The sequence below is a fragment of the Carya illinoinensis genome, chromosome 2, assembly GCF_018687715.1.
Source record: "Carya illinoinensis cultivar Pawnee chromosome 2, C.illinoinensisPawnee_v1, whole genome shotgun sequence".
In the NCBI taxonomy this organism is placed as follows: domain Eukaryota; kingdom Viridiplantae; phylum Streptophyta; class Magnoliopsida; order Fagales; family Juglandaceae; genus Carya; species Carya illinoinensis.
Window position 1 is genome coordinate 12,735,001 of NC_056753.1, and position 12,752 is coordinate 12,747,752.

At 35.9% G+C, this 12,752-nt stretch overlaps 1 non-coding gene across 1 annotated transcript; it reads left to right on the plus strand.

The window, feature by feature from the left end:
* The first annotated feature begins 3,760 nt into the window (after positions 1-3,760).
* Positions 3,761-3,866, plus strand: LOC122302112. Its single transcript, XR_006240354.1, has one exon. It is a non-coding gene; the product is annotated as a small nucleolar RNA R71 (small nucleolar RNA).
* The last annotated feature ends 8,886 nt before the right edge of the window (positions 3,867-12,752 follow it).

Here is a 12,752-nt window from a genome sequence, read left to right on the forward strand (position 1 = left end):
AAAAATGCCCACCACAAGCTTCAGAATGGCAGAAAATGAGTATGGCAGAAAATTCATTGTCAGGAACACATTTCCTAATTATTTGGTCAGAGCAATATTTAAAAAGGTAAGGTTCATCATAAAAGAAAAACTTAGCCTCAGCTTTCATTCTTCTGATGTCCTGTGCTGTCCAATGGGCTGGAGTTTGACTTGTCACCAGAAAATTTACCAAGTCAGCATACCAGGGTAAAATATTGACTGCAAATAGATTCTCATCAGGAAAAGATTCAGAAATATGGGGATTTTGAATGGTTGAGTCCAAGGTAAGCTGAGATAAGTGATCTGCTACAACATTCTCCACCCCTTTCTTATCATTTATGGTAATGTTAAATTCTTGAAATAAAAGAATTCACTTGATGAGCCTAGGTTTTGCATCTTTTTTGTTAACAAAAATTTCAATGCAGCATAGTCAATAAAGATAATGACAGGAGAACCAAGCAAATAGGCCCTAAACTTTTCTAATGCAAATACTACAATTAGCAATTCCTTCTCTGTAGTAGAGTAATTTTTCTGAACATCATTTAAGGTTTTGCTAGCATAGTATATCACATGAGGCAGTTTATTTTTTCTCTAGCCTAATGCTGCCCCAACAGCAAAATCACTAGCATCACACATTATCTCAAATGGCAATGTCCAGTCAGGCAATTGAATTATAGGGGCAGTAATGAGGTTAGCTTTCAACTGGGTAAAGGCAGTTTGACACTCTTCAGACCAAGTAAAACTAACATCATGCATCAACAAATGGCATAAAGGTTTTGAGATTGAACTAAAGTTTTTTATGAATCTCCTATAGAAACCAACATGGCCTAAAAATGATCTTATGTCTTTTACACTTCTAGGGATAGGTAAGTTTGCAATCAGTTCCACTTTAGATTTGTCGACCTCAATACCCCTTTCAGACACAATATGCCCAAGGACTATTCCTTGTTGTACCATAAAATGGCACTTCTCCCAGTTAAGCAGTAATTGCTTTTCTTCACACCTGGCCAAAACAATTTTCAGGTCAGCTAAACATGAGTCAAAACTTTTTCCAAACACTGAAAAATCATCCATAAAAACTTCAACTATTTCATCAATTAAATCACTGAAAATTCCTAACATACATCTTTGAAAGGTGGCAGGGGCATTGCACAGGCCAAAGGGCATTCTTTTGAAAGCAAAAGTCCCAAAAGGACATGTAAATATTGTCTTTTCTTGGTCCTCAAGGGCAATTTTGATTTGGTAATACCTAGAATAGCCATCTAAAAAGGAGTAAAATTCATGCCCAACCACCTTTTCTAAGATTTGGTTAAGGAAAGGCAGAGGAAAATGGTCTTTCCTAGAAGTTGCATTCAACTTCCTATAGTCTATGCACATTCTCCATCCAGTTGTCATTCTAGTAGGTATTAATTCCCCTTTTTCATTCTTGACTACTGTGATACCATATTTTTTTGGTACCACTTGAATGGGGCTTACCCATTGACTATCTGCTATAAGGTAAATAATACCTATGTCTAATAATTTCAGGACTTCTTTCTTAACTACCTCTTTCAATGTAGGGTTCAATCTTCTCTGCATCTCCCTAGAGGGTTTAGATCCTTCCTCTAAATAAATTCTATGGGTGCAAGTTAAGATATTTATACCTCTCATGTCAGTAATGGTCCACCCAATGGCAAACTTGTGTTGTACTAACACGCCAAGCAACTTACTCTCTTGCTTAGCAATGAGCTGAGATGAGATTACCACTGGAAAAGACTCCTTAGGTCCCAGATAAGCATATTTTAGCTCCTTTGGAAGGGCTTTCAGCTCCAATAGTGGGCTTTCCTCACTTAAGGACTTAGTGGGCTCTGGTATGAGGGCCAAAGGTTCGATCTTAGGCCTCCACTGGGTACCACTTGAGCTTCCTACAGTAAGGATGGAAGAGACATAATCAGCATCAGTAGATAGAAATTTTTCAATAGAATTTTCAACACAATTTTCAACAGAGTCAATATTTAAGAATAGATCCTCAAAAGGGATTGCTTCCAAATAAGTGACTTCCTGCACTTCTTCTAGTTCTTGAGGCTGCCTGCATAAATTGAAAATGTTAAGCTCTAAAATCATGTTGCCAAAACTCAATTTTAAAACCCCACTTCTATAGTTTATAATAGCATTAGAGGTTGCTAAAAAAGGCCTCCCTAAGATCACTGGAGTAGAAGAGACATTAGTTGGAGTAGTTAGTTTCATATCCAGCACCACAAAGTCTACAGGATAATAAAATCTATCTACTTGTACTAATACATCTTCCACCACTCCCCTAGGCATTTTAATGGACCTATCAGCTAATTGCAGAATTATAGAAGTTGGTTTTAATTCACCCAATCCCAGCTGTTCATACACACTATAGGGTAACAAATTTACCCCTGATTCTAAATCAAGCAAAGCCTGGCCAATTTTGGCATCACCAATTATGCAAGAGATAGTAGGTGAGCCAGGGTCTTTGTATTTAGGGGGCTTGTGATTTTGGATGATGGCACTGACTTACTCAGTGAGAAAGGCTTTTTTTTTTTTTAACATTTAACTTTCTTTTGGCAGTGCACAAATCCTTCAAAAATTTTGTATAAGCAGGGATTTTTTTGATGGCATCTAGAAGTGGAATGTTTATTCTGACTTGTTTAAAAATTTCCAGAATTTCAAAATTTTTTTTTCTTTATGCACAGAAATCAACCTTTGAGGAAATGGAGTAGGTATGGACTCAGGAATCTCAGAATTTTCAACATGTAATTCACCATCTGGTTTTGAGTTAGATTCCTTACCTGAGTTCCCAATGATATGTTCAGGCTTATTCACAATCTTACCACTTCTCAAGGTTGTGATGGCTTTCACAGCCTTCACATTGAGCCCTTCTACTTGAGGTTGCTGAGCTTGTGAATTGGGTTGAGCTTGGGCTGGAAACTTTTCTTTTTCCTAGGTACTCACAGTGGTAGTCACTTTTGTGAGTGTTTCTCTTATGTCATTTATGGCTTGGGAGTTTTGGTTATTTATGGTTGCTTAGCTTTGCATGAACTGTTGGAGGTTAACAGTGAGTTGTTGTATGGACTCTTCTAAATTCTTTTTCTGGGTGAAGTGAGGCTGGTTGGGGTAATGTGAAGGTCCTGATGGTGGTGCATAGGGCATGTAGGGTGCTGTGGAGGAAGAAGCTTGCTAGTCAGTTTTCCAACTAAGATTGGGATGGTTCTTCCAGCCTGCATTGTAAGTGTTAGAAAAAGGCCTTGAATAATTCTTAGCAATCATGTTCACAGCATTAGGTTGATCTAACAATATCTCCTTAAAAGCAGGTATGGTAGGGCATGCATGGGTGCTATGCCCTTGGTCCTCACAAATTCCACATTTATCAGCATTTGGGGGCAACACATGCATTTCATTAACCTTTTTCAGTTCAATATATTCTAATTTCTTAGAAATCAGGGCTATCCTAGCATGCAAGTCATCAACCTCTTTGAGTTGATATTTTCCACCCCTAATTGTACCCTTTACTTTTTCAGACCTATCCCCAACATCAGAAACATCCCATGACTGGGCATTCTCAGCCAAATAATTGAAATATTCAAAGGCTTCATCAGGATCCTTGCCAAAGAACTCACCATTACACATGGTTTCAACAAACTGTTTCATTTTGGGATGCAAGCTTTCATAAAAAAAAAAAAAAAAAAAAAAAAAAAAAAAAAAAAAAAAAAAAAACTAATGACTCTCCAATGTGCATAACCATGATGAGGGCAAGCATTCAATAAATCCTTAAACCTTTCCCATCTTTGATAAAAAGTTTCACCATCTTTTTGCCCAAAATTCATAATCTGCCTTTTTAGGGCATTTGTTCGATGCATGGGAAAGAATTTTTTAAGAAACTCAGTCTGCATCTCTTGCCAAGTTCCTATGGACTGAGGCCTTAGAGAATTCAGCCATGTTTTGGCTTTATCCTTAAGGGAAAAAGGAAACAGTTTCAACCTAATCACTTCCTCAATGCATGTCCTATCCATGAATGTGGAGCACACTTCTTCAAATTCTTTAATATGCAAATAAGAATTCTCATATTCCATTCCATGAAAATGAGGAATCAATGGGATCATCCCAGGTTTAAAATTGAATTTTTTTGCATTTAAAGGTTGAATAATGCAGGAAGGGGAACTAGTTCTGACTAGCTGTAAGTACTCTCTTAATGTCCTATTCTGGTTCAAGATTTCCCGATCCTCATTTTCAGCCAGGTTACTTAAATTTTCAGAGGATGACTCAAAAGATATGGATGCAGACTCTGTGGATGAAAATGACTCAGTCCTAGTTAATCATGATGCTTGATCTCTAGTCCAAACAGACATGCATTCTAAACATAAAAAAAATTCAGAACAGATGTAAGACAAACTAAAGGAACAAAACATAGGCACAAGAGATTATTCAACAAGGGAGATAAGAGTTGTTACCCATTCTGTGAAGAGGTTCACAATACACTCCTTTTATTATTATTATTATTATTATTATTATTATTATTTTGCAAGAAAGATTATGTTTCGCCAGTTGTCCCTGGCAATGGCGCCAAAAACTTGATTCACTCAAAATAATGCTTCCAAGTATAAAAGCATGTTCAGAATATAGTGTGAGTGCCCGAGGTCATTTCCACAGGGATGAATATGTTAACATAACCCAACAAAATATAAATAAGTAAAATAGTATAAACTAAGTGGAAGATAAAATATGGTAGAACAAATTCTCTTTATGAAAGAGGTTTGTTCTCAAATGTGGAGGAGGCTGTATGCAATGGATTGCACTGAATGTAGGATGATTTAGAAGTGTGACAAGTGAAGCAAGGGATTCAATTCTTCTAAGAATAATGCAAACGTAAAAACCAGATCAACAATATTTAAAGTTAAGACAAATAGAATGTAAAATGTGAATAAAATCTTTAAAACTTAGAATTGGAAAGTATTTGTCAGAAAGTGTAAATACTAGGGACACAGAGTTACGGTTTCCTCTAACATCAGGTTATAGTTGCTGGGTGCATCTGCTCATGTTAACTCAATCAAGACAATAACACTTAAGAACCAAAGAACAATAAAACTCAGATGAAGGCACCGATTGGAATAAAACCTTCACTACATTATCATCCATTGTTATCTCAAGACTCATAGTGGATAGATCCTTGATTATTTCTAGGTCCTGATGTGCCGTGAGTCTACAACAGGTCAAGAACAAGAGATCTCTCCAAACCGATAGTAAATAGGGCATGAAAATACAATAGTAGATTTATATTAAGTATAACAGCAACAAATAACCATTGATAATGAAGGAAGGAAACCCCTTCCTCTCCAACCCTAGCTATAGCAATTAGCCCCAAATCATCATTTGATAGATAATTTGGAAACCCTAAAAAGTAAGAAAAACTACAATCGTTCTTAAAGCAAAACTGAACTAAGGATTCCAAGAATGAACATGAATCGATTCCCCCTTTCTGTGGTGCACCTCTTCTCCTTTTATTCTCTCCTTCCATCATTTCCATCTTCTCTCTCTTCTAACCGAATCCTCTCTAGTTCTCAGTTCTGCCCTCTAAGGAATGAGGTATTTCTCAATCCTTCTTGATGAATGAGGATAAGTCGCAGCAGAGGCCTTCGCACAAGCCTTCACTCATCGGGTCTGAACTCAAGACCGGGCCACATGCTAATTTGGGCTTTAATTCTTAGGACTAGGCCTTAATACCTACAAGCAGAACAATCAGCCCATCAAACAAGTAAAATAGTACATTTATCCTTTTAACTAGCAATTCCAAAGGTCAAGAATTTTGTCTAAAAATCTCACAATTAATCTCACTTTTTGGACTATATTGTCTTGATTTCTCTCAATTGTAAGCAGATATTATAACCAAAATATCTTGACAATCAGATATTGGCTGAATCAAGGTAGAAATAGGGCATGAAGTTGACGCACTGACTCGTGGTCGAATGTGCTTCCAAGTGTAGAAGTGTCAAGTTGTATCAAGGATAAGTCCAGGATCGTATTCCACAGGGACAATGGGTTATCAGAGCGAATAAGAGATTTGTGAGTAACAAATGAATCAAGTATGAGAGATAAAAATAAAATTCAAATGCAATGCAAGAAGATAATTGAAGTTGAACTTAGAGTTTCTAAAACAAACAAATTAACGAACACTTGGGTTGGGTATGAGACTCTTTATTTCGGATTCTAGATAATTTTCTCGATTAACAATCCAGTCAAGGCATTGATAAAAGGAAGATAAAAATTTATGCTCAAGTTTTTGCAATATTTTTCTCTAAGGGATTCTCTACTTTACTAGCCAAACACACATTAATAAACAACTGAGAGAGGCCTTGATATTTTTCAAGCTTTTGTTGTGCCTTACGTCAACAACAAAACAAGAGCAAGAGCCGCAATCTGTTTTCAATTTAAATCTGACTAGTAACGTAGTAGAATCAACAATTAACAACAAAATATTGCATCGATCTAGAATCCAAAACAAATCAAGCTTCGTTCCACAACCCAAGCTTCAAAAATTAGCTACACATTATGTTTCTAGCGATAAAAATAAATCTAAGTTGAGTCATGACAAAACCTGAGGAAATATCCGAACGAGATAAATCCTAAAGATGTTGCCACTGCCCGCAGGAGAACAAATACTAAAATAAAAACTGAAACGTAAATTGCAGAAAATAGAATGAAGAACAACCATGAAAAATAAAATGAAGAAACAACCGAATAAAAATAAAGATACTGTCTGAAACGAAAATGAAATAAAAATAAAACTGCTGCAACACCGAATGAAAATGAAAGAAAGTAATAAACTCCAAGCTAAGCTACTGCTGTAGCCGAATAAAAAAAAAACCAAAAGAAAGTGCAAAAAAACTAAACTCGCTGCGCAAAAACTAAAACAAAAGAAAGAAAATAAAAATACAAACTAAGCTACTCAACTCCTAGCTTAAACGAAAAAGAAAACAAATGAAAGAAAATAAAAAAATCTAAGCTAAGCTACTCTACGAAATGAAAGAAAGAAAAAAAACTTAAAAGCTCCTAAACTAAGCTACCGAACTCCCATTTCTTTCCTGCTGCTGATTCCAGCTAAATAGATAGCTGATCTCCAGCTGCTGCACGTGCATGTTGCTGCCTCCCATTCTTCTCCTGCTGCACGTCCAAGTGAATGGTCTGCTGCATGTGCATGTGTGCTTGTCCTTGCTACAGGTTCATTGCTGTAGTAGCTGCTGTCCGAATGAGTGGTTGCTGCATGTAGTAGCTGCATGTGTGCTGTCCATGTGTTCTGCTGCAGATTCTTCTCCTGCTTTCTGTTCTGCATGTGTTCTGCATGTGTGCACATCTGAATGAGTGGTTGCTGTTCTGCATGTGCATGTGTGAGCTGCTTTCTGGATGATTCTTTCTGTTCTGCATGTGCATGTGTTTTGCTGTAGTAGCTGCTGTCCGAATGATTGGTTGCTGCATGTAGTAGCTGCATGTGTGCTGTCCATGTGTTCTGCTGCAGATTCTTCTCCTGCTTTCTGTTCTGCATGTGTGCACATCCGAATGAGTGGTTGCTGTTCTGCATGTGCATGTGTGAGCTGCTTTCCGAATGATTCTTTCTGTTCTGCATGTGCATGTGTTTTTATCCTTGCTACAGGTTCATTGCTGTAGTAGCTGCTGCACATCCGAGTGAATGGTCTACTGCATGTGCATTGTGTTCTGCATATGTCCGAATGGTCTGCTGCATGTGCATTGTGTTCTGCATGAGTGCTGTTGTGGGTCCAGCTGTGTGTTGTCCATGTGATGCCCAAGTGAGTGTTTTGCATGTATATTGCATGTGTGTATGCGAGTCCCTTGCATGGTGTCCAAATGTGTGCATTTGATCTCTATTAGATGAGATTCCATAAAACCATAGTTAACTTTTCTTTTTTTTCTCATAGGTCCCATTTATTCTTTCCTTCCATAAATGCTCTACAATATATAAATGAAATGATATTATAGTTTAAGTATTTCAATGGCAAATATGAGACTTTGATGTGCAAAAATATTGGCATCAATTAATTTGACATTCAATATTAGAATTTGATGCATAATCAATGTTCAATCCTTATTTGATAAAATAAATCACTCATTTAAACAACTTAATTATGCAATTCTAACCCTTTATCACACCCCCCCAACTAGCTTTTTGCTAGACTCTAGCAAATAAAGTGAATGAATTCATGCAAAGGTGAGATTTCCAACTACAATTTCAAAAGAAGTTCGAGAATCACATGCTATGAAATAGACTTGTTGAGTTTAAGAACACTGGAGATAGATTAATATGAATTTTGTATCAACTGAGAGATTTATACACAATTTAGTTAATCAACCAAGGGAATTACATGTAACAAAGCTTGCTTTCTTTCAAGTGCATGGAAATGGGGTTAGAATTCCAAGATCGACTACCAAGAGACATTAACAGTTTCAATAACAACCAATCTTGAGAAAACCACATGGTCTTACTCTAATTCACAACCATTGTAGTGGCGGCTTTCACGCTATTACACTTTGAAAGGCGCCTACTTCTTTTTTTTTTTTTTTTTGTAAGGGCCTTGGTAATAGGCAGTCTTTTCCACTACACAAATGTAATTTTTATTTTTTTTTTATGTTTTTAGATTTCCTAGTGGGGGAATCAGATCTATGAATGTGCGCCTATCCACACTTTCACAAGTCAGCCCTTACCACTAGTCTACCTAAAGGATTATTTTTATTTTTATTTTTATTTTTTATTTTTTGGATCCTTGGCTTGTCCCTTTTCTCATTTAATTCATTTCAAATTTCTTCCTAAGCCATTAGGATATGGTTCATTAGAGTATCAAACAATTGAAGTGTAAATCAACCAACAATGACTCAATGTAGTCTTTCTAGGCCTTCCGGATATGTGTTGTGTGTGTTTTAGCAAAACTTTTAACATCTTTCCCTTGGTTTAACAACTAAATAAAATGGATAAATCCCTCTTTTGACATATACTCTTATTTGCACTACCTTCCACATGTTCCATGACCTCAACAAATCTCCTTTTTTTTTTTTTTTTTTTTTTTTTTTTTTTTTTTTTTTAAAGTGGACCAAAATATGTCTAAGGCATGCAAACAGAGAAATAAATTCTCTTCCACCCCCAACTAGATTGTAGCATTGTCCTCAATGATGCAAGAGAAACGAAAGAATTTATACAAAGAGAGCAGATAATCAAAGACCATGAAAAATAAACAGAGAGAAGGGAAAAAAAATTAGATGTCACCCAGGCTGTGAAAAGGTTCACAGCTCCACAACGTCCTCTCAGCAGTAGAGGAATGCTCTGATAAACGCCAGTTGTCCCCGGCAACGGCGCCAAAAACTTGACTCGTGGTCGAATGTGCTTCCAAGTGTAGAAGTGTCAAGTTGTATCAAGGATAAGTCCAGGATCGTATTCCACAGGGACAATGGGTTATCAGAGCGAATAAGAGATTTGTGAGTAACAAATGAATCAAGTATGAGAGATAAAAATAAAATTCAAATGCAATGCAAGAAGATAATTGAAGTTGAACTTAGAGTTTCTAAAACAAACAAATTAACGAGCACTTGGGTTGGGTATGAGACTCTCTTTATTTCGGATTCTAGATAATTTTCTCGATTAACAATCTAGTCAAGACATTGATAAACGAAAGATAAAAAGTTATGCTCAAGTTTTTGCAATATTTTTTTCTAAGGGATTCTTTACTTTACTAGCCAAACACACATTAACAAACAACTGAGAGAGGCCTTGATATTTTTCAAGCTTTTGTTGTGCTTTACGTCAACAACAAAACAAGAGCAAGAGCCGCAATCTGTTTTCAATTTAAATCTGACTAGTAACGTAGTAAAATCAACAATTAACAACAAAATATTGCATCGATCTAGAATCCAAAACAAATCAAGCTTCATTTCACAACCCAAGCTTCAAAAATTAGCTACACATTATGTTTCTAGCGATAAAAATAAATCTAAGTTGAGTCATGACAAAACCTGAGGAAATATCCGAATGAGATAAATCCTAAAGATGTTGCCACTGCCCACAGGAGAACAAATACTAAAATAAAAACTGAAACGTAAATTGCAGAAAATAGAATGAAGAGCAACCATGAAAAATAAAACGAAGAAGCAGCCGAATAAAAATAAAGATACTGTCTGAAACAAAAATGAAATAAAAATAAAACTGCTGCAACACCGAATGAAAATGAAAGAAAGTAATAAACTCCAAGCTAAGCTACTGCTGTAGCCGAATAAAAAAAAAACCAAAAGAAAGTGCAAGAAAACTAAACTCGCTGCGCAAAAACTAAAACAAAAGAAAGAAAATAAAAATACAAACTAAGCTACTCAACTCCTAACTTAAACGAAAAAGAAAACAAATGAAAGAAAATAAAAAAATCTAAGCTAAGCTACTCTACGAAATGAAAGAAAGAAAAAAAACTTAAGAGCTCCTAAACTAAGCTACCGAACTCCCCTTTCTTTCCTGCTGCTGATTCCAGCTAAATAGATAGCTGATCTCCAGCTGCTGCACGTGCATGTTGCTGCCTCCCATTCTTCTCCTGCTGCACGTCCGAGTGAATGGTCTGCTGCATGTGCATGTGTGCTTGTCCTTGCTGCAGGTTCATTGCTGTAGTAGCTGCTGTCCGAATGAGTGGTTGCTGCATGTAATAGCTGCATGTGTGCTGTCCATGTGTTCTACTGCATATTCTTCTCCTGCTTTCTGTTCTGCATGTGTGCACATCCGAATGAGTGGTTGCTGTTCTGCATGTGCATGTGTGAGCTGCTTTCCGAATGATTCTTTCTGTTCTGCATGTGCATGTGTTTTTGTCCTTGCTGCAGGTTCATTGCTGTAGTAGCTGCTGCACATCCGAGTGAATGGTCTGCTGCATGTGCATTGTGTTTTCTGCATATGTCCGAATGGTCTGCTGCATGTGCATTGTGTTCTGCATGAGTGCTGTTGTGGGTCCAGCTGTGTGCTGTCCATGTGATGCCCAAGTGAGTGTTTTGCATGTATATTGCATGTGTGTATGCGAGTCCCTTGCATGGTGTCCGAATGTGTGCATTTGATCTCTATTAGATGAGATTCCATAAAACCATAGTTAACTTTTCTTTTTTTTCTCATAGGTCCCATTCATTCTTTCCTTCCATAAATGCCCTACAATATATAAATGAAATGATATTATAGTTTAAGTATTTCAAGGGCAAATATGAGACTTTGATGTGCAAAAATATTGGCATCAATTAATTTGACATTCAATATTAGAATTTGATGCATAATCAAGTGGTCAATCCTTATTTGATAAAATAAATCACTCATTTAATCAACTTAATTATGCAATTCTAACCCTTTATCACGCACCTGCACTGCTGACTTTCCAGAACATTCCGTATCATGCAATTCAAATACACAATTTATCTATGGACATTATGAGATCTGATGCACGAAAATTTAAGCTTGAAACACTACTTTCCTAATTATATTAGGACTCTATTTTATTTTCAATATTTTCCATTAATTAGTCAGATTTAGATATTGTTAGTGAAGGATAATATTGAAAATATTTTTAGGAGATTGGGTAGGCTTAAAAAAAAAAACTGATTTGAATGGGTTAAAAGCGGGGAAAATCAGGAGACATCCAGACGCCTCTCCCTCCCCTCTTCTCCAACTTTTTTTTTGAGTTTTCATCATGGCCTTGTTTGGCTAAACTTTCTTAATTGGTCGAAGGAAACGGAAGCATTGGAATAAATAAAACTGTGAGATCTAATTTGTTTTTAGTGTTCCATTTATGCTTTGACTATCGGATGTTCTTCTATGCCTATTTTCATAATTGTCTCATTTAATTACTAGGAGGCCTACTAGTTTATTATTCATTGCAATCTACTGCTAGATTAGATATCAAACCCGTAATTGTTTGATCCCTCTAATTTGTGAAGCAATTAAAATTTAATGATTTGCTGCATCAAAAATGATTAGATCTTAGGAAGAAAACACTCGACGAAATTAAATACAACCACTTGTGCTTATGTTGTTTAGCTTCATCAATCTTTCTAATTCTTAAGGCTGCTACTAGATTAAACCTTTAACGCTTGTCTTGGGTTGTTTAGTAGTTAGGGTTGATTAGATCACTTGTTTTCTAATTAACTGGGACTAAGGAGAGATAGGAAAATAATTTCAACGATGAATATTCAAATTATGAATTAATATATACTTGTATCGATGATCAGTTGTAAAATTCCGATGGTGGATGTTGACTTAGATTAAGGTTTGTTCTTTTGATTGATTTTGATAATTTAATTTTAATTGTTCCTTAGTTGTTCTTCTTGAAATTGTTCTTGTTAAACTCAAACCTCCCATCCTTGTTCACATAGCATAAAATTAGGCTAGACATTCTCCGTGGGAACAATACTTACTCACACTACTATATGTATTTTTTAAGAGTGTAGGTTTTATTTTTGGTTACTTGCGATAGCACACTAGGTACGTACTTAGGAGTATGAGATTTAGAAACGGTTTATATCATTAGGGCAGGTTTGGGGAGTGAGACGAGATGAAAATTTTGTAAATAATAATATAATAATTTGTGAATAGTATTGAGATAATCTGAGTTGAGTATTTTTTGAGTTTTGAGAAATGAGAGAGAAAATGTTGAATAACAAATATTATAAAATTAAAATATTGTAAAAATATAGTTTTTTAATATTATTTTCGTTTAGGG